We start from the raw sequence: 26,284 nt of genomic DNA, 5'->3' as shown, positions 1-26,284 counted from the left end.
AACTTTGCCCATTCCTCAATAGTGGATTGGTACCTCGTACCCTCAGACATCCATGTGATCCTCCCATCTGGATAAAAGTGTGCCGTGGACTAGAACTGCATGATAAGCTCTTCGTTCCACTTTGTGAGCTTCTGCCCAACAAAGTCAGCTACTCCACAAGCTATGAAGCTGTCTTGCACTCCAGGATAGTGCTCCTCATTGTCCTTGATGTATGTCCAATCAACCCATCGCATATCACAGACAATGGGCTTCTTATCTAGCAGCACTGTCTCATGAAAATCCTGCTGCTCCTTGGTGTGAAACCTGTAGTCAACTGCTGTCCTTCTCCTTAAAGCATACGGGTCTGCTTCTCTCCACTTCCTTAGCCCTGAATCTCTCCTGAGCTTCATATCCTCAGCCACAGGATGAGCATCGTTGTGGTCTGGGATCTTGGGCTTTAGCTTCCTTAGGACATTCTCTTCCTCTTCTTCAGCAACAGTCTCAGGCACTGGGGCCTTGTTTTTCTGAGCTGCAGGAATGCTTCTTGTGTTCCTCTTTGGCTTTGGCTTTGGAGCTGGCTTGGCCTTGGAGGCAGCTCCCCCTGATTTTATGGCATCTCCCATTAGCTTGGGTGCCTTGGGTGCTGGTGCAGCTACCTCTTCTTCTTCTTCCTCTTCCATGATGGAAGCTTTGCCAAGCACTCTAGCCACAGTCTTCTTCACTCTTTCCTTTCTTTTCTTGCTCTCAGCTGCAACTGGCTCTATGGGCTTCTCAGTTGACATTCTGGCCTTTGACATTGGCTGCCTGCCTGCTGGCCTTTTGATTTTCAGCCCTGGCTTTGTGCCTGGAGCTGGCTCAACTCTCTTGGAAGTGGCCTCTTCCTCTGCCACATAGTCTTCATCTTCGGAATCTGAAGTCCTCTTCTTCCTCTGTCTCGTGGCAGCCTTTGGCAAGTTGCTAGGAGTGCTCCTGCTGCCTTCATCTGAAGAACTTGAGGGACTAGTGCCCTCACTCATCACCACTTGCTGTTCTGACACATTCTAGCTATCACTTTGATCAGACATGCTGCAAACTGACTGCTGACCCTGTGAACAGATTATAGATGAGGTAGAAAAGGATGAGCATCACAAAATGCAGAGATTTTTGCAAAAGAATGATCCAAAAACTTAGTTTTAGTTTCCCACTAAAATCATCTCGGATCTACCGATTTTCAAACTCGGTGATACCGAAGCAGTTTTGGAACCTAAACTAGTGAACTCGGTAGGACCGAGTCACAGTTCGGTGGCACCGAGACTGCTAGGGTTTCACAGAGTTCCAAAATCGGTCACACCGATAAGTAATTCTCGGTCAGACCGAGTCTCAATTTGTGCAATGGCATAAGCCAAATCGGTGGGACCGAGTTTTTCAACTCGGTGGGTCCGAGATGGTTTCGGCGGAAACCTAAACCTAGAATTTTCGAATCAAACCTAATCTATGATCGTATTGACTGGATAGGAGTGTCTCAATCATGGCAAGAATCAATATGATCACAATGTGCTAGGAATCAGATTGAGGAATAGCACAAAGATCAAGTCCATACCCTAGTTCGGCGGGGACTTGCTACGGCGGCAACGGCGGGGCAGAATTGCCGTTGACGGCGACGGAGACCAGCTACTGGAGGCGGCTGGCGGCGAGAAGATGATCCGAAGACCACGAGGGTAGAGCAGGCTATCGCGCGGGCGAAGGGGTTCGGAGAAATTTCCAAAATTTTGCCCGTGACTATATATAGCCCGACCCTGTTGGTGTGACCGAGTGGAACAACTCGGTGGCACCGAGATTGATAACTGCGTGCAGTTACTGAAACTCGGTGTGACCGAAATGTTCAAATCGGTTGCACCGAGATCGAAAACCTAGATCAACTTAATGATCTCGGTAGGACCGAAAGTGGGGTATCGGTCAGACCGAGAATCATAAAGAGGTTTTGGAAGTTTAAGTCTATGACGAATCGGGGACTCCGAGCGCTCCTCGCACAGAGTGGTTCGAATCTGACTAGATCAAATTTTGTGATGCAGCATGAATAGAGTTTGAGACGAGAAAAGCATAGATAGCTAGAGGAGGTACTTAGGCATTCTTGTCCATCCACTTGGCAATAGAAAGTAAAACCAAACAATCAAAACAACAAGTGGATGTCCTTGAATGAGTAAAATATGCAACCAGCATGCTCACACAATAAGATGGCAAATGAAATATGTGACAAGGCATGCACAACCAATTCTAGCATCTATCAAGCAATTTGCGATGACTAGGTCATCTATATATGAGTATATTGACTTAGGAGTCAAGTGAGAGCACTTGATCATAGGTCATACTCATCGTTTAAGCTCAAGTGGGGTTACCACTTTTACATAAAGCATTGTTGTGTTCACATCTTTAGAGTTTCTTTAGCTCAAGTCTTAGAGTAAAGCTCCCCCTAGATGTGATATCCCCCCTAAGAGGGATGAACTAACCTTGGGTTTTGTCGATGATGACTTCATGTAGATATTGAAGATGTGGATGCTCAATGTTGATGTAGATCTCTTGGAGCTATCCATTTGAGTGAATTGCACTTTCAATACCTACATGGGTTAGTCCCACAAGGAACAAACAAGGATATCCATAGACATAGAGTGATGCACACACAAGATGACGTCCATGAAAACTTTTAGGTTACCTTGTCCCTTGTCTTACCAACAAGAGGGTTTGTGACTCCTTGAACTAGTGCAAGATGTGGAAGTTGATTGCACTTGTTCTTGCCAAAATGATAAGAGTGAAGTATGTTGGCGGAGTCACCCTCAAGAACTCTCTAGTTCTTCTTTTGGATCCACATCATCTTGATGGGAATCCTTGGAGTTGTAGTCGTACTTGATGAAGTGGAACTTGAAGTAGTCTTGGGAATCCACTTGACTAAGGTCTTTGGAGCTTCTTCAAATGCATCAATTTCCTCTTGAAGCTTGTCCTTGCCTTTTTTCTTGTAGTCTTGTGGTGGAAGATCATCTTGAGCTTGTGTCCCCTTGAAAGAAGTATCATACTTCTCTTGTTGAGGAACAAACTTTGTCTTGGGGTATTGATCTTCTTCCCACTCAACTCCATTGGCATTGAACTTCCGTTCAAAACCAACACCTTGATTCTTCCGGTGCATTCCTTGCTTGCGCACAATTTCCTCGAATTGCTTACTCCCGGCAAGGCTTTTGTACACTCCTTTCTCTATAATTCCCTTCAATAAACTATTTTCTTGCTCAAGTGTAACTTGGCTAAGAGAATCATTAGTGGAATCAAGAGAACTACTAGAAGCAACAATATTGGATTTAGCATGATCATTGTTACTACTAGAGGAAGAATCTTTCTTGTTACTAGACTTAACTTGAGGCATGTAAGTAGATAAGAGTAAACGCTTGGCAATGTAAGAAGAACTTTTCTTGCGGAGATCATCATTGATTGCTTTTAAGAACTCATGCTCTTGCTCAAGATTGAGCTTTTCAAAGCGTAATTTCTCATGAGCTCTTAAAAGTTCTCGATGATCTTCGAAGATAGTGTCATGAGCTAACTTAAGCGTTTTAGTTCTTTAGTTAGAGCCTCAATCTTCCCCTTATCATTGTCATTCGTTTTATCTTGATTAGCATGATTAATTTGTCTCTCATCATAATATTCATCACTAGAGTTGTCACCAAGCAAATCATCACCTAACAAGTCATCTTCATCACTATTGAAATCAACATACTCGGGGTGTGTTACCTTAGGACCTTTGGCCATGAAGCATCTTCCAATTCCTTCATTTGGTGAGTCAAATATGTCGTAGGAGTTGGTTGACACAAGTGCTAGACCGGCAACACCTTCATCTTGAGTATCTTCGGAGTCGGAGTGATAACTTCTCTCGGAGTGGCTGTCGGAGTCGGAGCCGGATACCCATTCACCAACATGAGTTTGATGTCTTCGTCTTGTGTAGCTCCTTGATGATTTTTCTTTCCTTTCCGAATCCTTGCTTCTCCGTGAGTATCTTCGTTCATAACGATCATCTCTACTCCTTCTCTCTCTTGGTGGTGATTCTTTGCTTCTTCTTCTTGGAGAATCTTCTCTTCTCTTGTAGGGAGCCGTACACTCATTGGAATAGTGTCCGGGTCTTCCACAGTTGTAGCAGTTTCGCTCTCGACTAGAAGATCTTTTGTCATTGTAGGACCTTGACTTGAAGCTTCTATCTTTGCTTCTACTCTTGTAGAACTTGTTGAAGTTCTTCACCATTAAGCTCAATTCTTCATTGAAGTCTTGTTTCTCACTTGATGATGTAGGGGCTTCACATGAGGCTTTATAGGCACCACTTGATTTGTTGTGAAGTTCCTCTTTATCCTTAAGTGACATATCATGAGCAACAATTCTTCCGATCACCTCCGTTGGCTTGAGATCTTTGTAATTGGGCATCATTTGGATCAATGTGCACACGGTATCATATTTTCCATCCAAGGCTCTTAGAATCTTCTTGATGATGAATCTATCGGTCATCTCTTCACTTCCTAAGCCGGCAATCTCATTTGTGATGAGAGCAAGCCTAGAGTACATTTCAGCGACACCTTCACCATCCTTCATCTTGAACTTGTCAAGTTGGCTTTGAAGCACATCCAACTTGGATTCCTTGACGGAGTCGGTACCTTCGTGCATATCAATCAAAGTGTCCCAAATTTCCTTTGCATTCTCAAGACGGCTGATTTTGTTGAATTCTTCGGGGCACAATCCATTGAAGAGAATGTCACAAGCTTGAGCATTGTATTGCAACATCTTCAACTCATCCGCGGTAGCTTCACGGTTTGGTTCTCTCCCATCAAAGAAGTCACCTTGCAAACCAACACACACAATAGCCCAAACGGCGGGGTTATGTCCAAGAATATGCATTTTCATTTTATGCTTCCAACTAGCAAAATTAGTACCATCAAAGTAAGGACCTCTACGGTGATAATTTCCCTCGCTAGACGCCATACTCTCCTAGGTTGTGAAACCAAGGCTATGACCACCAAAAGCTATGGAGATCAAGCAAATGGAGACCAAAGCTCTGATACCACTTGTAGGATCGAAAGTATGTCTAGAGGGGGGGGTGATTAGACTACTTGACCAAATAAAAACTTAACCTTTTCCCAATTTTAGTTCTTGGCAGATTTTAGCTAATTTAGGACAAGTCAAGCAATCATCACATAATTCAAGCAAGCATGCAAAGAGTATATAGGCAGCGGAAAGTAAAGCATGCAACTTGCAAGAATGTAAAGGGAAGGGTTTGGAGAATTCAAACGCAATTGGAGACACGGATGTTTTTCCCGTGGTTCGGATAGGTGGTGCTATCCTACATCCACGTTGATGGAGACTTAAACCCACGAAGGGTAACGGTTGCGCGAGTCCACACAGGGCTCCACCCAAGGGTAACGGTTGCGCGAGTCCACACAGGGCTCCACCCACGAAGGGTCCACGAAGAAGCAACCACCCACAATGGGTCCACGAAGAAGCAACCTTGTCTATCCCACCATGGCCATCGCCCACACAGGACTTGCCTCACTAGCAATAGATCTTCACGAAGTAGGCGATCTCCTTGCCCTTACAAACTCCTTGGTTCAACTCCACAATCTTGTCGGAGGCTCCCAAGTGACACCTAGCCAATCTAGGAGACACCACTCTCCAAGAAGTAACAAATGGTGTGTAGGTAATGAACTCCTTGCTCTTGTGCTTCAAATGATAGTCTCCCCAACACTCAACTCTCTCTCATGGGATTTGGATTTGGTGGAAAGAAGATTTGAGTGGAAAGCAACTTGGGAAGGCTAGAGATCAAGATTCATATGGTAGGAATGGAATGTCTTGGTCTCAACACATGAGTAGGTGGTTCTCTCTCAGAACATATGAGTTGGAATGGTGTGTGTGTTCTGATTGCTCTCTCCACGAATGAAGAGGAGGTGGAGGGGTATATATAGCCTCCACGCAAAATCCAACCGTTACACAGTTTTCCAATCTCGGTGGGACCGAATCAATAAACTCGGTCGGACCGAAAATGTAAACCTAGTGACCATTAGAGATTTTCGGTGGGACTGACATGCAACTTGGTAGGAACGATATGGTTAGGGTTTGGGCATAACGTAATCTCGGTGAGACCGATTACACAAACTCGGTGAGACCGAATTTGGTAATTAGCTAACCAGAGAGTTGGTCAGGCAAACTCGGTGGGACCGATTTGCTCTTTCGGTGAGACCGAGTGGAACTCGGTGAGACCGAAAAGTTACAAAGGGGAAACACTGAGTTTACATTGCAATCTCGGTGGGACCGATTTTCTCTTTTGGTGAGACCGAAAAGTTATGAAAGGGAAACAGAGAGTTTGCAACCCCATCTCGGTGAGACCGAGATCCCTATCGGTAGGACCGAATTGCTAGGGTTTGGCAGTGGCTAATGACAAGTGAAAACTCGGTTGCGCCGGATAGGAAGAATCGGTAGGACCGAGTTTGGCTTAGGGTTTAGGTCATATGTGGATATGGGAAATTAGTTGAGGGTTTTGGAGCATATCACTAAGCACATGAAGTAAGAGGCTCATTAAGCAACACCTCATCCCTCCTTGATAGTATTGGCTTTTCCTAAAGACTCAATGTGATCTTGGATCACTAAAATATAAAATGAAGAGTCTTGAGCTTTTGAGCTTGAGCCAATCCTTTGTCCTTAGCATTTTGAGGGTTCCACTTTCACATCCATGCCATGCCAATCATTGAGCTTTCCTGAAATAATCATCTTGGAATAGCATTAGCTCAATGAGCTATATGTTGTTATGAATTACCAAAACCACCTAGGGATAGTTGCACTTTCACGTAGCATGTACACGTATGTACAGCAGCCAGTGTGCAATAAAGAAAATACGGCCACATACGTACATATGGGCGGGGTCTCGAATGCCTACTCGTGCATACGTACGGCCAGGACTCGTGTACATGGCTGGGTCGGAGCGGAGAAACTGCGTCGTTGTCGTGTTCATGGGGAGCCAACCGGTTGGGTTGGAACGGAATGCGTTGTCGTGTTCATCGGGAGGGCTTGGACGGAACAACCAATGGAAATGAGGCATGGCGTACCACAGAACAGAGGAAACGGCCTTGTGTTTGACCGGCCATGTTCGAAATGGGATCCTGTTCATTGGGAGGGGTCTGGCGTACAACAAAACAGAGGAAACGGGCCTCCTACGGTCGAAATGGGGGTCCTGTTCATTGGGAGGGGTGTGGTGTACCGCAAAACGGAGGAAACAGACTAGTGATGGAGCGCTACGGTCGAAACGGGGGTCGTGTTCATCGGGAGGGGTGTGGCGTACCGCAAAACGGGACTCCACGGGATACTGTTCATCTCCACCGTGGACCCCCTCCAGCCTCCACGGGCTACTGTTCATCCACCGTCGACCTCCTCAAGCCTCCACCTGCGATTGTTCATCCACGGGCTCCTGTTCATCTAGCCTCCACAGCGCTACTCCACCGGCTACTATTCAACCAGCCCTCTCCACGGGCTCTTGTTCAACCACCCCTCCACGGGCTACTGTCCATCCAGCCCTCCACCATCTACTGTTCCTCCAGCCCTCCACCGTGTACTGTTCATCCCCCCTCCACGGGGTCCTGTTCATCGAGCCCCAACCGGCTCGATCAATCAGGGTCTTGTTCATCCAGAGGCAACACCATGGGGTCCTGTTCATCCACGCCCACTGTGAACTGTTCATCCAAACCCCCCTGCAACACTCACTGTTCATCCAGAGGCAGCATCGACCGGCTTCAGTTAGCAGTAGTAGCACAGGAATCACTCGGGTTCAGTAACGCGTAGCCTGCAGTGCAATTGCTCGGGTTCAGTTAGAGCCCAACGCCTCGCACACACGCGCGTACGTGTACGAGAGAAACACGCATCGCTCGGCCCCCGACCACCCACCGTAACCGGGAATTCTCGAAATTTTCCTCGCTCTCGCTTCTACAACGGTTTTTTCCGTCATGGACGGCCCAAAGAATGTCATGCAGCTGCGTGTCCGGCCCGCCCAGGACGAAAAGCCCATTTTTTGTCATGATTTTTTGTCATAGAAGTAGGAGCCCACCACATCTATGATGATGCCGGGTTTTGTCACAATTATTGTCATAGAAGTGTCATAAGTATGATAGAAAAATGTTTCGTTCGGCCCAAAATGTCACAGATGTGTCTTTTTTTGTAGTGAAGGCCGTTTCCTCCATTCTGCGGTATGCCATGCCTCGTTTCCATCGGCTGTTTCGTCCAAGCCGGTTGGCTTCCAATGAACAGCATGTGTTCCATTTCCTCCCGATGAACACGGTGCATTCCTTTGCCTCCACATGAACACGACGACGACGCAGTTTCTCCGTTCCAACCTAGCCACAGCCATGTACACGAGCCCTGGCCATATGTATGCGCGGGTAGGCATTCGAGACCCCGCCCGTATGTACGTAGGTGGCCGTATTTACTTTCTTGCATCCTGGCCGCTGTATGCACGTGTACATAATACATGCGCGCCTCTACTATGACACGTGCGCGCCTCTACTACTTGCGCGCCTCTACATCGACTAGTATGTACCTACACGTTTGCGACCAGAATGAGAATGCTACGTATGCATCGACCGGATGGATCCCGACCGTCAGGCAGTTCCTTGCATGCAAAGATGTAGCTGGTGGGTCCCAGCAGTCAGGGAGGAAACATTTTTTTCGTGAAATACGATGGTCCGTCCGGTGGGTCCCTGCTGCCAGGTGGAGGAATCATTATTTTCCATGTAATAAGGAGGCACTTCCTTGCTACCGCCATGGACCCAGTTGTCAGCCTCTCCACGTATAGTACTCTTCCGATGGAAGTCGTTCCTTGACCACGTTGACTACGCCGTGCCGAGAGCACCAGGGTGGTGGACGACGGCGAGGCCTAGGAAGGGGATGACGCGGAGCCAGGGAAGACACGACAGTGGATGCCCACGCAGAGAGGAGTACGAGGGTTCACTGGTTCGGCTTCGGTGTGAGGCTGCCGTCACTATAGAATAACAGGGGGTGTGGGTGAGTGGAGGGATGGCCTGGCCAGCGGTGGGAGTAGTAGGGGGCGGTGAGGCCTCCGTGGCAGCACAGCCGGCCACGGGAGGCAGGAGCAGGCGACACGATCGGCGCTGCTTTGGGCAGCTGGAGCGAGAAGAACAGAGGTTGAAGAAGCACTACGGCCGTTGGATGGACATCGTATGGTCACTGGAGCTAGAATCGTTCATATTGACTAAGTTGACAAAGACCTCCGTCCCCATCAACTTAGTAGGCCCAAGTCAGCCTCCCACTATGCTGGGTCCCAGCTAGCAGGGGGAGTATTCATTTTTTGTGCGTAATAAGGAGGCACTTCCTTGCGTGCAAAGATATAGCTGGTAGGTCTGACCTATCAGCGGGGGGAACATTTTTTTCGTGAAATACAAAGGCCCTTCCGGTGGGTCCCAGATGTGAGGTGGAAGAATCATTATTTTGCGCGTAATAAGGAGGCATTTCCTTATGTGCGGCCGTTGACCTAGCTGTCAGCCTCTCCATGTATAGTCCATGTCCGTTGGATGTTGTTTGTTGACCATGTTGACCATGCCGCGCTGAGAGCACCAGGGCGGTGGACGACGACGAGGCCTAGGAAGGGAACGACACGGAGCCAGGGAAAACTCGGCAGTGGTTGCCCACGTGGTGGGGAGTACGAGGGTTTACTGGTCCGGCTGCCGTCGCCGGAAAATAATAGGAGGTGTGGGTGAGTAGAAGAATGGCCAGGCCAGCAATGGAATAGGGTGGGGCGGTGCGGCCTATGCGGCAGTGATACATCTCCAACGTATCTTCTTTTCCAAACACTTCTGCCCTTGTTTTGGACTCCAACTTGAATGATTTGAATGGAACTAACCCGAACTGACGCTGTTTTCAGCAGAATTACCATGGTGTTATTTTTGTGCAGAAATAGAAGTTCTCGTAATAACCTGAAAATCAACGGAGAATATTTTTGGAGTATATAAAAAATACTGGCGAAAGAATCAAGGCCAGGGGGCCCACACCCTATCCACGAGGGTGGGGCGCGCCTACCCCCTGGGCACGCCCCCTACCTCGTGGGCCCCCTGGTGCTCCACCGACCTCAACTCCAACTCTATATATTCATGTTCAGGGAAAAAAGAAGGGATAAGGATTCATCGCGTTTTACGATACAGAGCCGCCGCCAAGCCCTAATCTCTCTCGGGAGGGCTGATTTGGAGTCCGTTCGGGGCTCCGGAGAGGGGAATCCGTCGCCATCGTCATCATCAACCTTCCTCCATCACAAATTTCATGATGCTCGCCGCCGTGCGTGAGTAATTCCATCATAGGCTTGCTGGACGGTGATGGGTTGGATGAGATTTATCATGTAATTGAGTTAGTTTTGTTAGGGTTTGATCCCTAGTATCCATTATGTTCTGAGATTGATGTTGCTATGACTTTGCTATGCTTAATGCTTGTCGCTAGGGCCCAAGTGCCATGATTTCAGATCTGAACCTATTATGTTTTCATGAATATATGTGAGTTCTTGATCCTATCTTGCAAGTCTATAGTCACCTATTATGTGTTATGCTCCGTTAACCCCCAAGTGACAATAATCGGGATACTTACCGGTGATGACCATAGTTTGAGGAGTTCATGTATTCACTAAGTGTTAATGCTTTGGTCCGGTACTCTATTAAAAGGAGGCCTTAATATCCCTTACTTTCCAATAGGACCCCTCTACCACGGGAGGGTAGGACAAAAGATGTCATGCAAGTTCTTTTCCATAAGCACGTATGACTATATTCGGAATACATGCCTACATTACATTGATGATCTGGAGCTAGTTCTGTGTCACCCTGTGTTATAACTATTGCATGAGGAATCGCATCCGGCATAATTATCCATCACTGATCCATTGCCTACGAGCTTTTCACATATTGTTCTTCGCTTATTTACTTTTCCATTTCTATTGTTACAATCACTATAAAACCAAAACTAGTACTTTTGCTACTGTTACTGCTAGTATCTTATTACTTTGCTACTAAATACTTTGCTGCAGATATTAAGTTTTCCAGGTGTGGTTGAATTGACAACTCAGCTACTAATACTTGAGACTATTCTTTGGCACCGCTTGTGTCGAATCAATAAATTTGGGTTGAATACTCTACCCTCGAAAACTGTTGCGATCCCCTATACTTGTGGGTTATCAAGACTATTTTCTGGCATTGTTGCCGGGGAGCATAGCTCTATTCTTTGAGTCACTTGGGATTTATACCTGCTGATCACTATGAAGAACTTGAAAGATAAAAGAACCAAGATTTTTCCCTCATCTACGAGGGGAGGTAAGGAACTGCCATGTAGCTCTGCAGTTGATTCACCTTCTGTTTTGAGTAAACTTGCGACACCTACTCCTGCTATTCATTCTGATATGTCGCATGTTATTGAAGATTCCACTTCTGCTTTGCATGATACTTATGATGAAACTACTTCTATGCTTGATACTACTGTGCCACTAGGTGAATTTCTTGATGAACAACTTGCTAGGGCTAGAGAGAATGAAATTATTGAAACTGATAATATTGATGAAAGTGATGATGAAGATTCTCCCCCTAGATATGAATTGCCTGTTGTTCCTGAGGGTTATGTTATGGATGAAGAAACTGCTAGAGACTTTTTAGCTTGCAATGATAGATCTGATCTTAAGAAATTATTAGCTAAGCTTAAAGAAAAATCCTTGAATACTAGAATGAAATATGACCCTGCTTTTGCTACTTCACCTATCTTTATTTCCGATAAGGATTATGATTTCTCTGTCAATCCTGAGTTAATTACTTTGGTTGAATCTGATCCTTTTTATGGCTATGAATCTGAAACTGTTGTGGCACATCTTACTAAATTAAATGATATAGCCACCCTATTCACTAATGATGAAAAAACTCGCTATTACTTTATCCTTAAGTTATTTTCGTTCTCATTAATGGGTGATGCTAAAACATGGTTTAATTCTCTTAATCCTGGTTGTGTGCGTAGTCCCCAGGATATGATTTATTACTTCTCTGCTAAAGATTTCCCCGCTCATAAGAAACAAGCTGCCTTAAGGGAAATATATAATTTTGTGCAAATTGAAGAAGATAGTCTCCCACAAGCTTGGGGGAGGCTTCTCCAATTATTTAATGCTTTGCCTGATCATCCTCTCAAGAAAAATGAAATACTTGATATCTTTTAATGGACTAACCGATGCTTCGAGAGACCACCCAGATAGTTGTGCTGGTTGTGTTTTCAGGGAAAGAACTGTTGATCAAGCTGAATTGCTATTGAATAATATGTTGAGTAATGAAAATGATTGGACACTTCCTGAACCACCTCCTAAGCCAACTACGAAGAAAAGGGGTATTCTATTTCTCAGTCCTGAAGATATGCAAGAGGCAAAGAAATCTATGAAAGAAAAAAGTATTAAAGCTGAAGATGTTAAGAATTTACCACCTATTGAAGAAATACATGGTCTTGATAACCCGGCACAGGTAGTAAAGGTAAATTCTCTCTATAGATTTGATAAGGGTGAAATCCCATCTACTAAGTTTGCTAGCCAGTGCTTGGATGAGTTTGATGACTTTATGGTTAAAAAAGAAGACTTCAATGCTTATGTTGGTAGACAATTGAAACGAAATGCTTATATGATTGAACACTTGAGTGATTATATGTCTAGAGTTAAAGGTGAACTTAAACTTATCAGTAAACATGCTTCTATGGTTACCACTCAAGTAGAACAAGTACTTAAAGCTCAGAATGATTTTCTCAATGAATTAAATAATAAGAAAAATGATAATGTTATTAGAGTTATGACTAGAGGGGGTAAAATGACTCAGGAACCTTTGTATCCTGAGGGCCATCCTAAGAGAATTGAGCAAGATTCTCAGAGAACTAATATTGATGCACCTCGTTCTTCTAAGAAGAAGAAAAAGAAAAATGATAGGACTTTGCATGCTTCTAGTGAACCTGTTGTAGACACACCGGAGAATCCCAATGATATTTCTATTTCTGATGCTGAAACACAATCTGGTAATGAACATGAACCTAGTGATAATGTTAATGATGATGTTCATGTTGATGCTCAACCTAGCAATGACAATGATGTAGAGATTAAACCTGTTGTTGATCTTGATAACCCACAATCAAAGAATCAACGTTATGATGAGAGAGACTTCGTTTCTAGGAAGCACGGTAAAGAAAGAGAACCATGGGTTTAGAAACCCATGCCTTTTCCTCCTAAACCATCCAAGAAAAAGGATGAGGAGGATTTTGAGTGCTTTTCTGAAATGATTAGACCTATCTTTTTGCGTATGCGTTTGACTGATATGCTTAAAATGAACCCTTATTCTAAGTACATGAAGGATATTTTTACTAATAAAAGAAAGATACCGAAAGCTGAAATTTCCACCATGCTTGCTAATTACACTTTTAAAGGTGGAATACCAAAGAAACTAGGAGATCTAGGAGTACCAACTATACAATGCTCCATTAAGAGAAATTATGTTAAAACTGCTTTATGTGATCTTGGAGCCAGTGTTAGTGTTATGCCTCTCTCTTTATATCGTAGACTTGATTTGAATAAGTGGACACCTACTGAAATATCTTTGCAAATGGCTGACAAATCAACTGCTATACCTGTCGGTATTTGTGAGGATGTGCCTGTTGTGGTTGCAAACGTTACTATTTTAACAGACTTTGTTATTCTTGATATTCCCGAAGACGATAGTATGTCTATTATTCTTGGAAGACCCTTTTTGAATACTGCAGGGGCTATTATTGATTGCAACAAAGGCAATGTCACTTTTCATGTTAATGGTAATGAGAATACGGTACACTTTCTGAGGAAACAACCTCAGGTCCATAGTATCAATTCTATTGGAAAAATTTCAACGGTTACTATTGTAGGTTTTGAATTTCCTCTTCCTTCTGTCAGGAAGAAATATGATATTCTTATTGTTGGGGACATGCATATCCCCGTTTAGGTAACCTAGTGTTATTCAAAATTTCTCTGGTTTCATGCGATTCAGAATGAGTTTGTTAATAAGACTTGATCAACCTTGTTAGTGGATTCCTAGTGATGAGCATGACATGGATGAAGTTAGAAAGCACAACTCTCCGTACCCTCTTTTTACTTTCTGTTATTTAGTTTAAATAAAGCAAAAATATTATTTTCTGTCTCTTCTGAGTTATCCTTGCAATAAAAAATACCCCAAAAATAAAAGCTCTCCAAATGCCCTGACAATTTAATATGATTTGTCTAGAATATTTAAGAATTATTGGCACTAAGAACACATCAGGGGGGCCCACCTTGTGCCCACGAGGGTGGAGGGCGCCCCCTACCCCCTAGGCGCGCCCCCTACCTCGTGGACCCCACGTGGGTCCCCTCCACTTGTTCTTGCACCACACACTTCGTCTTCCTCCAGAAAAAATCATCCACCAGCTCAAACCCGAGTTCTAGCTCATCTTGCTACCATTTTCGATCTCCTTGCTCAAAGCTCCATTCACAAAACTGCTTTGGGGGATTGTTCTTCGGTATGTGACTCCTCCAATGGTCCAATTAGTTTTTGTTCTAGTGCTTTTTTATTGCAAATTTTTGCTGCTTAGGTGACCCTGTTCTTGAGATTGCATGTCAAATTCATGTGGTCAAAAGTAGTTTTAATGCATGATATAGCCTCTAGACACTTGTAGGAGTAGTTGCTATCAATTTTGTTGAGTTTGGTTCACTTTTATTTCGAGTCGCTAAAAATCTTAGTAATTTTTCAGAGGAAGAAATATGTTTAGGGAAATGTACCAAGGTGGTTCCTCAAGGAAGCAAGGACCCAGGCCCGCGATACGTGAGCCGGACTATGAACTACCAAGAGAAGCTCAAGTGCGGCCTTGTGAATGGCCGTCAGAAGATTTTATGGTCCAAGCAGGAATTAAGGAGGAATTTGACACGTATGTGCATAATGCTAAACTTGAGGGCTTCGTGTCAGATAAGTGCCCCCAATATTATCACCTAACTGATTCCTTTGTGAGAAGGTTTAAATTTACATCATCACACAATTCTCACACTGTCCTATTTGATCTCTATGATAAATCTTATACCATGGACTTAGAAGATTTTAATACTGCTTGTAAACTCCCGCAGTGGGGTAATGTTAGTGAATCTCGCAAATCTGAATTTAAAGAATTTCTTGGTAGTATCACTGTGGGGGAATCTAGAGAAATAACACAAGCTACCATAGGGAGCATTCATTTTCCTGCCATACATTATTTTGCTCTCTTTATAGGTAGATGCATAAACGGTAAGGATGAGGCATGTCATATGTGTATTCCGGATCTTAGTGTTCTCAAGAGTGCTATATTAGGAGATAAACAATACAACTTGGGGGGTATTGTTGCACGTAGGTTGCATAATAACAGTATTAATGGAGATTTGTTCGGTGGAATTTACGCAACCCGTTTAGCTAATTTTCTTGAGGTACCCATACATGGAAATGATATGGAGTTGCCTCCTGCTTATCTAGATTATAATGCTATGGTTCGTCATCAGTTTGTTGAGAGGAATGAACAATTCCTCCAATACTGACTAATCTTTGACAAGCGTCGCATAGTCCATGTTGCTCCCCCGCTCCTGGTTTCTTTGACTTTCAGGCCAAAAGGAGATATATTATAACCAGGGAGGAGGCGAACGAGTATGAAAGGAGGACGGAGGCGGCTCGCCTCCAAGCTACAGCTCATGAGGAAATTGCCACTTCATCTCAGTACGACCCCAGATACAACTTTGATCCATGGGCAAAGACCAACTTAGGCCAAAAGCCTAAGCTTTGGGGTGTACGTATTTCTCACCGACATTACATTCATGTTCACACACTCATGCCAGTTGTTGGTGCTCATACTTTTTCATTGTAGTATCCATGCTAGTTTATTTGCTTTTCTGGCATTCTTCTTGTGTGTTTGAAAAACCTTAAGAAAAACGAAAAATTTAGTTGTAGCTTTTAGTTAGTTTACTTTCCATGCCTGTAGTAGTAGTAATTAAAAAGAAAACCCAAAAAGATTTCTTGTTCTTCTTTTTCTTGTTGGGAGCTTTCCCGTGTAAATAGTTTTGTTTCTTTTCTTTTCTTTGGGGGTCGAGAGGAGAAGACCATGACGAAAATGTTGAAGTGGCTCTCCTATGCATTATTGTTGATCTAACAAAGAGCCCATATCACCTTGTCTTATCCCTTGAATCGAATGCTTGCAGATTCCAGCTTAGTCCAATGCACGTGCACTATTATTATTATCCACACTATTCGGTTGTGCAAGTGAAAGGCAATAATGACGATATATGATGGGCTGATTGAGATGAGAGAAGCTGGTATGAACTCGACCTCTCTTGTTTTTGTAAATATGATTAGTTCATCGTTCATGCATGATTCAACCTATTATGAATGAAACATGTTTGCAATGACAATTAGAGATTATAGTTGCTCATGCCATGCTTAATTTGCTAGGAGTTTATAATGGTTTACCTTGCGTGCCAACATGCTATTAAAATGGTTGTGATGTGGTATGATAGGGTGGTATCCTCCTTTGAACGATTCGAGTGGCTTGACTTGGCACATGTTCATGCATGTAGTTGAAACAAAATCAACATAGCCTCCATGATATTTATGTTCATGGTGAATTATATCCTACTCATGCTTGCATTCAGTGTTGATTAATTTTAATGCATGTTCATGACTGTTGTAGCTCTCTAGCTGGTCGCTTCCCAATCTCTTTCTAGCCTTCACCTGTACTAAGCAGGAATACTGCTTGTGCATCCAACTCCATAAACCGCAAAAGTTATTCCATATGAGTCCACCATACCTTCCTATATGCGGTATCTACCTACCGTTCCAAGTAAATTTGTATGTGCCAAACTCTAAACTTTCAAATGAAATTCTATTTTGTATGCTTGAATAGCTCATGTATCAACTAGGGCTGTCTGTATCTTCCATGCTAGGCGGGTTATTCTCAAGAGGAGTGGACTCCGCTCCTCACTCACGAGAAAATGGCTAGTCACCGGGATGCCCAGTCCCATGCTCAAATCAAATCAAAATAATTGCAAACAAAACTCCCCCGGGATTGTTGTTAGTTGGAGGCACCCGTTGTTTCGGGCAAGCCATGGATTGATGCTTGTTGGTTGTGGGGGCGTATAAACTTTACCATTTTGCTTGGGAACCGCCTATAATGTGTGTAGCATGGAAGATATCGAGATCTCTCGGTTGTTATGTTGCCAATGAATGTATACCGCTCAAAATATTATTCATCTCTATTTCAAAACCGATCTCTGGCACCTCTACAAATCCCTGCTTCCCTCTGAGAAGGGCCTATCTATTTACTTTTATGTTGAGTCATCATCCTCTTATTAAAAAGCATCAGTTGGAGAGCACCGATGTCATTTGCATCTATTATTATTAGTTTATATTGAGTATGACTTGACCGGATCTCTTTTACCATGAATTACAATTTCCAGTCAGCCCTTGATCTTCAGAGGTGCTCTGCATTTATGTTTTGCGGTCTCAGAAAGGGCTAGCGAGATACCATCTTGTCATATCATATTATGATTGTTTTGAGAAAGTGTTGTCATCCGAGATTTACTATTATTGCTCGCTAGTTGATTATGTCATTAATATGAGTAAACATGAGACCTAAATATTATTGTGAATATAGCTAGTTCATAATCTTTGCTGAAAACTTGAATGATGGCTTTACATATTTACAAAAACAAGAGCAAACAGAGTTTGTAAAAGTTTTTCTTTATCACTTTCAGTTTGTCAACTGAATTGCTTGAGGACAACAAAGGTTTAAGCTTGGGGGAGTTGATACGTCTCCAACGTATCTACTTTTCCAAACACTTTTGCCCTTGTTTTGGACTCTAACTTGCATGATTTGAATGGAACTAACCCGGACTGACACTATTTTCAGCAGAATTGCCATGGTGTTATTTTTGTGCAGAAATAAAAGTTCTCGGAATGACCTGAAAATCAAGAGAGAATATTTTTGGAATATATAAAAAGTACTGGCGAAAGAATCAAGGCCAGGGGGCCCACACCCTATCCACGAGGGTGGGGGCGCGCCTACCCCCCTGGGTGCGCCCCCTGGTGCTCCAGCGACCTCAACTCCAACTCTATATATTTATGTTTAGGGAGAAAAAATAAGGGAGAAGGATCCATCATGTTTTATGATACGGAGCCAGCTCCAAGCCCTAATCTCTCTCAGGAGGGCTGATCTAGAGTCCGTTTGGGGCTCCGGAGAGGGGAATCCGTAGCCATCGTCATCATCAACCTTCCTCCATCACAAATTTCATGATGCTCACCGCCGTGCGTGAGTAATTCCATCGTAGGCTTGCTAGATGGTGATGGGTTGGATGAGATTTATCATGTAATTGAGTTAGTTTTGTTAGGGTTTGATCCCTAGTATCCATTATGTTCTGAGATTGATGTTGCTATGACTTTGCTATGCTTAATGCTTGTCGCTAGGGCCCAAGTGCCATGATTTCAGATCTGAACCTATTATGTTTTCATCAATATATGTGAGTTCTTGATCCTATGTTGCAAGTCTATAGTCACCTATTATGTGTTATGATCCGTTTACCCTGAAGTGACAATAACCGGGATACTAATCGGTGATGACCGTAGTTTGAGGAGTTCATGTATTCAGTATGTGTTAATGCTTTGGTTCGGTACTCTATTAAAAGGAGGCCTTAATATCCCTTAGTTTCCAATAGGACCCCGCTGCCACGGGAGGGTAGGACAAAGGGACATTTACATCTATGCCCTTAACTCGAACCCACTACTCAGTTTTGCCCCTAATTTTTCGGTATGCTCTGTTTTGCCCCTCCACTGTTAGTTTCACTTATAGAAATGCCCTTCTCTGTCGTTACCATCCGGTCAAAGGTCTTTGACAGTCCTGAAAAAATAGCAAAAAAATCAAAAAAAATTGAAACTTTGTGGGATCGAAGATACTCATGTCTGCAAGGCATGTACAAATTTCCATGCCGTTCGGACACCCTCGGAGCTCGTGGCAAAGGAGAACATAAATTTTGTACGCATGCGAACAGTAAATTCAAAAAATAGAAAAAAATCAAAAAAAATATGAAATTTCGTGGGACTGAAGATATTCAGGTGCGCAAGATGTGTGCACATTTTTGTTGTGTTTGGACATCGTAGGAGCTCGTGGAGAAAAAAAAACAAATTTTAGCTCAAAAAACTTTGAAATAATGCACTAATTTGTTTTTTCTCTAGAGCGCCTAGTACGTCATTTGGTCACCAAAACTTGCAAGCACCTTGTGCACCCAAGCCTCTTTGACGCCAAATAAATTCAATTTTTTTTGAAATTTTTTGCTATTTTTTGAATTTACTATTCATAGGCATAAATTATTTTTGTTTTCCTTTGCCACGAGCTCCCGGAGTGTCCAAAGAAAACAAAAATGTGCACGCGCCTTGCAGACATGACTATCTTCGATCCCACCTAATTTCATATTTTTTTGATTTTTTTGCTATTTTTTTCTGGATGGTCAAAGTACTTTGACTGGACGGTAACGGTGCAAAAGGGCATTTCTATAAGTGACACTAACGGCGGAGGGGCAAAACTGAGCATACCTGAAAATTAGGGGCAAAACTGAGTAGTGGGTTCGATTTAGGGGCATAACTGGAATTGGCCCGACAAAGGATGTCATGCAAGTTCTTTTCCATAAGCACGTATGACTATATTCGGAATACATGCCTACATTACATTGATGAACCGGAGCTAGTTCTGTGTCACCCTATGTTATAACTATTGCATGAGGAGTCACATCCGACATAATTATCCATCACTGATCCATTGCCTACGAGCTTTTCACATATTGTTCTTCGCTTATTTACTTTTCCGTTGTTATTGTTACAATCACTATAAAACCAAAACTATTACTTTTGCTACCGTTACCACTACTATCATATTACTTTGCTACTAAATACTTTGCTGCAGATATTCAGTTTTCCAGGTGTGGTTGAATTGACAACTCAGCTGCTAATACTTGAGACTATTCTTTGGCTCCCCTTGTGTCGAATCAATAAATTTTGGTTGAATACTCTACCCTCGAAAACTGTTGTGACCCCCTATACTTGTGGGTTATCAAGCAACACAGCTGGCCACGGGAGGCGGGATCAGGTAGTCCCACCAGCGCTGGTTTGGGCGGCTGGAGTAAGAAGATCAGATAATGAAGAAGCGGCACGGCCGTTGGATTAACATCCAACGGTCACTGCTGCTAGAATCATTTGTGGACTAAGTTGACAAAGCCTTTCGTACACGTCAACCTAATAGACCCACAAGTCAGCCTCCAAATCTGTCCCAAACAACATACAACCCAAAATTTCTAGCCAGATTCAAATTAATTAAAAAACTAAACATACCTTAATTTAAATCCAATGAAATTTTACCCGCACAAAAACAATAAAATTTAAAATATCAAAATATGAAAGAAAAAAAGAATTTTGGAACTAACTGCCTGTTTGCTATATTTTTTCATTTTACAGCCCATTTATTATTACTTATAGCCCATTCTCTAGGCAAAATGCATCCCTCCTTGTCTTGAAAGATTTCCGGCCCAGCAGGGCGTAGAAAAGCAAGTAGGCCTACGTTGGTTATTCTGCAAAAAACAAAATAGCTGGGATAGCCATTTTCAGAAAAAAAACAAACTGGGCTGGTCATGTGTTAAACATATGAAATAAAAGCCTGGGCTAGACGGGCCACAGCTCCCGCTCAACCCAGTTGATAGCCTTCTCCGTCCCGAAAAAACAAAATTGTTGCGCGCGCTGCTGGGTCCCTACTGTCATCCTCACCATGCACAGTCATCTCCTTATTCCTCTCGGTTGTTGACCATGTTGACAACACCAGAGGGCGGTGCCACGGTGAGAAAACCAAGGCGGAGGACGATGGTGAGGCCTCGGACGAGAACGAACAGGAGCCGGGGAAGATGCACAGAGTTTTAGGGTGCGATGTGGCCACGATGCGTGCGCGGCAGCACAACCAGCCATGGGAGGCGGGAGCAGGCGTCTCGCCGGCGCTGGTTTGCCTTTGGCGGCTGGAGGAAGAAGAGACTGAAGAAACACGACACACGTTGAATGTCAATCCAACGGTCAAGGTTGGCACAATCATTTGTTGACTAAGCCGACACCAAGTAGCATACTTTTTTATATATAGGAAGAAAAGAAAAAATGGGCTCGTTCGCATGGTAATATTCTCAAAACTACGACCGTTCGATCTTGCGTCGAAACTAAAACTGCGAGGAAAATGCGTTCGTCTGCCGTCCTCCTCCCAGGGAATGTTCGCCACATAAGTGACTAGCACCCTTGGTATTCAACTGAGAGGCCTTGGGTTCGAGTCCCAGGAACTCTCAATTTTGTCCTCCTTCCTTCCTCGCAAAAAAAGAAAGAAAATCAAAGACTTGAGAAGGTGTACAGAACAAGCTAGTGTACCAGTAAAGAGACGTTGCTGAGTTTTAGAAAAAAAGAGAGACGTGCTCCTGTAGATGGTTCGAATCCAAACCTAGACTATGACTATATATGGTGCTATGCTACTCTGCAAGTAATGAAACTGACATATCCAACGTCCGCTTCTCCTCTTCCCTATTTACTCTGCCTAGGATCAGAAGCTCTGGCCGCAGCAACCATGTCCGCTGGCTGCTCGTCCACCTTATCTTCAGCAGGCAACAACCAGATATGTGCCAAGTCGCCACCCATACCATCACCTATGGGTTTCATCACACCTCCGCCAGCACACGCACCGCAGCCTGTTGCTCATCGCAACCCGCTACCGTTGGTGTGGTGCCACTGCTGCAAATCACTCAGAGTCATCCGTCGCGTCTCAACTATAATATTCAATCCTGGACGAGTCTTCTACAAATGCTCGAATCATGGGGTAATAATATGTGTAAGTGGTGTTCTGCTGCTTTCAGTTGCTAATTTTTTTAATAGTTCGGTTGATGATCTTCCAATTTGATTTGTGTAGAAAAGGGAAGATTTGTGTGATTTGTATTTCTAGGAAGTTGCTGATGTGGGGGAATGCAACTATGCTGATTATTTGGTTAGCCGAGGAATCCCGATACTAGCAGGTTGGGGTGTTGGACAAGTAACTGAAGGAACGACAGAAGAGGAAGATGCAGAGCAGAAGGTTAAAGATGCAGTTCCTCTGATCATGGCCAAGCAATAGCTGTTGATCAGCCTTGACAGCAATGAGGAGATGAAAGAGCTTGTGAAGATAACGGGAAAAATCGATGTGCTCTGTAGGATGATTGTCTCTTTATTTGCAGTGTATGTAGCACTCATGATGTATTCAGTGGCTATGACACGAGCATTTTTCTGAAACTAGTAATGAATGAAACCTGTGTAGCAGGCTGGGCGTAGTGTTGTGAACATCTAATGATTTATATTAACGGAAATCGGGGGTATCCCCTTTTGCTCATAAATAAATAAATAGTAGAGGCCCTTTTGGTAATAAATAAATAAATTAGCAGAGGCCCTGTCGGGTCAGCTTTCTTCCCATTCGAAGACGTTGAGAAAATTGTAGTCCAACCGCAAACTGTGTCATCAAATTCAAGTTTCACAGCCAAATATGAGTACAACTAAACAACAATGTCATCATGTTTTACTCTTCATAAAATCACCAAACACAAATCAACATACATAACAACTGATGTTCTCACAGCAAAATACTAAACAACACATTCATCAGGTTTCAGTTTTCATAGCAAACACAATTTCACATAGTAGACAAAAAACGTCTTCTGACAGGCAAATACAACAAAAGCAATCTAATCATCATCCGCAGCACCAGCGTCAACATCTTTGTCATGTGTATCAGTCTGAATCGTAATTCCCCACAGTGTCATCTTCTTCTTCATCCTCAGTGTCCTCAAACGTTGGCTTCTTCTTGATCAACTCTTGTATGTCCATAGCATGACATGCAATCTTTTCACTAGCATCATTCACGTGCTGGTTCTCAAAGATATTTGGAACATCTGTGGAATCTTGTACATCAGGAGCGGTGTAAGCATCATCTTGTTGTGCAACTTCATTAAACGAACTTCTCTGCTCAATCCTTTGCAATACTCTCCAGTCATCGCTACGTACAAATGTGTCTTCCAAGAAAAATATTTGTGTTGCTTGATTTGCCAAAATAAAAGGCTCGTTGGTCTGGTACGCTGCCTTGACATTGATGGATTTGGAATAATCATCAGCTCTGGGTTTTGCGATCCTGGAAAACAGGTTATACCAAACAGCACAACAGAACCACACACCAATGATCCTCGAAACTAGAGATATACTGCAACTGAACAATGTCTGTTATGTTACCATACATTTCAGTTGTCACTCTGCCGTACGTATCCGTGCTCACGATGGAACTGTTTAGTGTCTTCCTGCCTTCGTCGCGTGCAAGGGTGTTGTAGCGCACATCTCCAACAATGCAAGATTCATAATGTCTTACCCGAGTATCAGGACCCATTGCTAGTGCGTAAAGGGCATCATCAACTGCCTGCCCATCCTCCCGCATCTTCTTAACCTATGTTTAGAAAATAGACAAGCTGATCATCTTATGTACTCAATATATTAAAAAAAACTGACAGTGCAATTCAAAAGCTTACATGGCTCTTGAACCATTTCGCAAATCCTGCCATAACCAGTTTGTCAATGTTTCTTGGATTTTGCGGCAGTAACTCATTTTTGTAGATGCTGCACAACATAGTGATCACGTCAAACATCTAAATATATAAGAATGTGCTGCAAGTTTAGTAGATTACAATGTATAAGCTGCAGTATTTAGCACTTACTTGATCTAAGGTAGTATCTCAGGACAGTTATTCAACACATACCAAACCATTTTGTCCAAATCTTTAGATTTGTCCTCTTGTCGACTCTTCCCTATAACTCGAACAGAATAATCAAAAACATTGAGCCCGGGATTGTCTTCACCCACCTCTTTTCTAAGTTGATCAGCTTTTCAATGTATTTTGAGCAGAATGTCAATGCTTCTGTAGCAATGTGGGCCTCTGCAATGGAACCCTCAGGTCTAGCTTTGTTCCTGACATAGCCCTTGAAAGTGCCTAGCCGCCTTTCAATAGGGTACATCCAGCCATACTGTACTGGACCTCTAAGTAGTGCCTCATCAGGTAGATGAACAGCCAAATGCACCATCATATCAAAGAAGGCTGGAGGATATATCTTCTCAAGGTCGCATAGGATAGTTGGTATCTTGACTCTAAGATGCTCCAAAGCATCTATCCTGATATTTCTACTGCAGAGTTCCCTGAAGAATTGTCCCAACTCTGCAACTGCTCTATATAACTTAGGGCGGCCCAATCCTCTAAGGATAACAGGTAAAACCCTTTGAAGTAGGATGTGGCAGTCATGAGTTTTCAACCCTTGTACCTTGTTTCCATCTGCACCGACTCTCCTTTCAGGGTTGGAAGAAAATCCATGTGGGAATCTCACACGTGACAGGACCTCACAGAATTCTTTTCTATTTACCTTCTCCAAGACGTACACAGCTGGTGCCATATCCCGTGGTTTACCTTCATCTTGCACCTGCAAATCCTTTCTGATACCCAGATGTGTCAAATCAATCCTAGATTTTAAGGTATCTTTCATCTTGCCTTCAATATTAAGAAGTGCGCCGATAATGCTGTCACATATATTTTTCTCGATGTGCATCACATCAAGATTATGTTGCAGATCCAAATCTTTCCAATACTCCAAGTCCCACAAAGTGGACCTGTGGGTAAACAATAATCTCTCTTCTGCCCTGCCATGCTTCCTTTTCCTGCTACCATTACCAGGATGGTTTCCTGGTGTAATATGCCTGACCTTCTCTAATTCCACTTGCAACTCACTGGCGGTGAGCCTCTTTGGCGCATCACGGTTTTCATGCTTTGCATTGAAGACATGTCTTCGGTATTTTGTAGGACGCGGCTTGTCCTTGGCAACGAAATGACGGTGTCCAAGGTAACATATCTTGCTAAGTATTGCGTATGATAGCAAATTCCTGTCACAGCAAACACATGCATTGTAACCATGTGTCGTTCGCCCTGACATAGTGCCCAAAGTCGGATAATCATGGATGCACCAAATTATAACAGCACGCAGAAAGAAATCAGCTGGTGGGCTGCTATATAGGTCTCGAGTGAGAATACCCTGCCATAGCTATTGAAGTTCCTCCATAAGAGGCTCCATGAATAAATAAAAAACATTTCCAGGACTTTTTGGACCTGGGATGAGCAAGGCCATCATGTAGTTTGATTCTTTGGTGCAGACATTTGGAGGCATGTTGTAAGGGATAACAAGCACTGGCCACATGCTATATGTGGCGCTCTGGTGGCCAAATGGGTTAAATCCATTTGAAGCTAAGCCAAGTATAATGTTTCTCGGGTCAACAGCAAACTTCTTGTGTTTCTGATTGAAGCTTTGCCACTCACTACCATGAGATGGATGGCTCATTACATTCTGATCTCTGTACTCCTGGTTCCTAGAATGCCACGGTACATCATCTCTTGTTTCAGCATCATCAAACAACCTCTGCAATCTTGGTGTAATTGGAAAATGTCTCAGAACATTATGAGGAATCCTCTTCACAGCATCGCCATCTTTCCATCTTGATGATTTGCATTTCGGGCATTCACTTAAGTTGGCATAATCCTTCCAGACCAGAACACAATTATTCTTACAAACATGGATCATATCATATCCAATTCCAACTGCATGAAGGAAACTCTTCATTTTATTGTAGTTGTGTGGCAGCTCAGACACATCTGGGAAAGATTTGCGGAAAGAAGCCAACATCGCATCGAATGATTTGTTGGTCATCCGCTCAGATGTCTTCACCTGAAGAAAGGTGACAATAGCTGAGAATACTGACAGCTTATTTCCTGGGGTGACAGCCACGTTGCATTGTTCCAACATGCGGGCCCACCGTTTTTCTTCTGCAGGTGAAAGTTCACGAAATGCACGAGCATTTCGTAGCATTGTTTCAATGTTGGTCAAACTCACTGGCTCCCCCACCACCACCTCCTCCTCGTCTTCCACCTGAGCATCAGGCAGATCAAGATGGTGATCTGCTGCTTCCACGTAGTCAGTAACATTGATGTTCACAACTTCACCATGATGAACCCACCTAGTATATGTGACCGGCATCCCATACAAGTGTAGATGATTTTGCACAGTTGACTGGGGTCTCGTAACTAAATTCATACAACTTCTACATGGGGTAGAGCACATCTGATTTCAGACCACCA

This window comes from Triticum urartu, chromosome 5A, assembly GCF_056163025.1.
Source record: "Triticum urartu cultivar PI428250 chromosome 5A, HENAU_Tu73, whole genome shotgun sequence".
Classification (NCBI taxonomy): Eukaryota; Viridiplantae; Streptophyta; class Magnoliopsida; order Poales; family Poaceae; genus Triticum; species Triticum urartu.
This window is presented reverse-complemented; position numbering follows the sequence as displayed.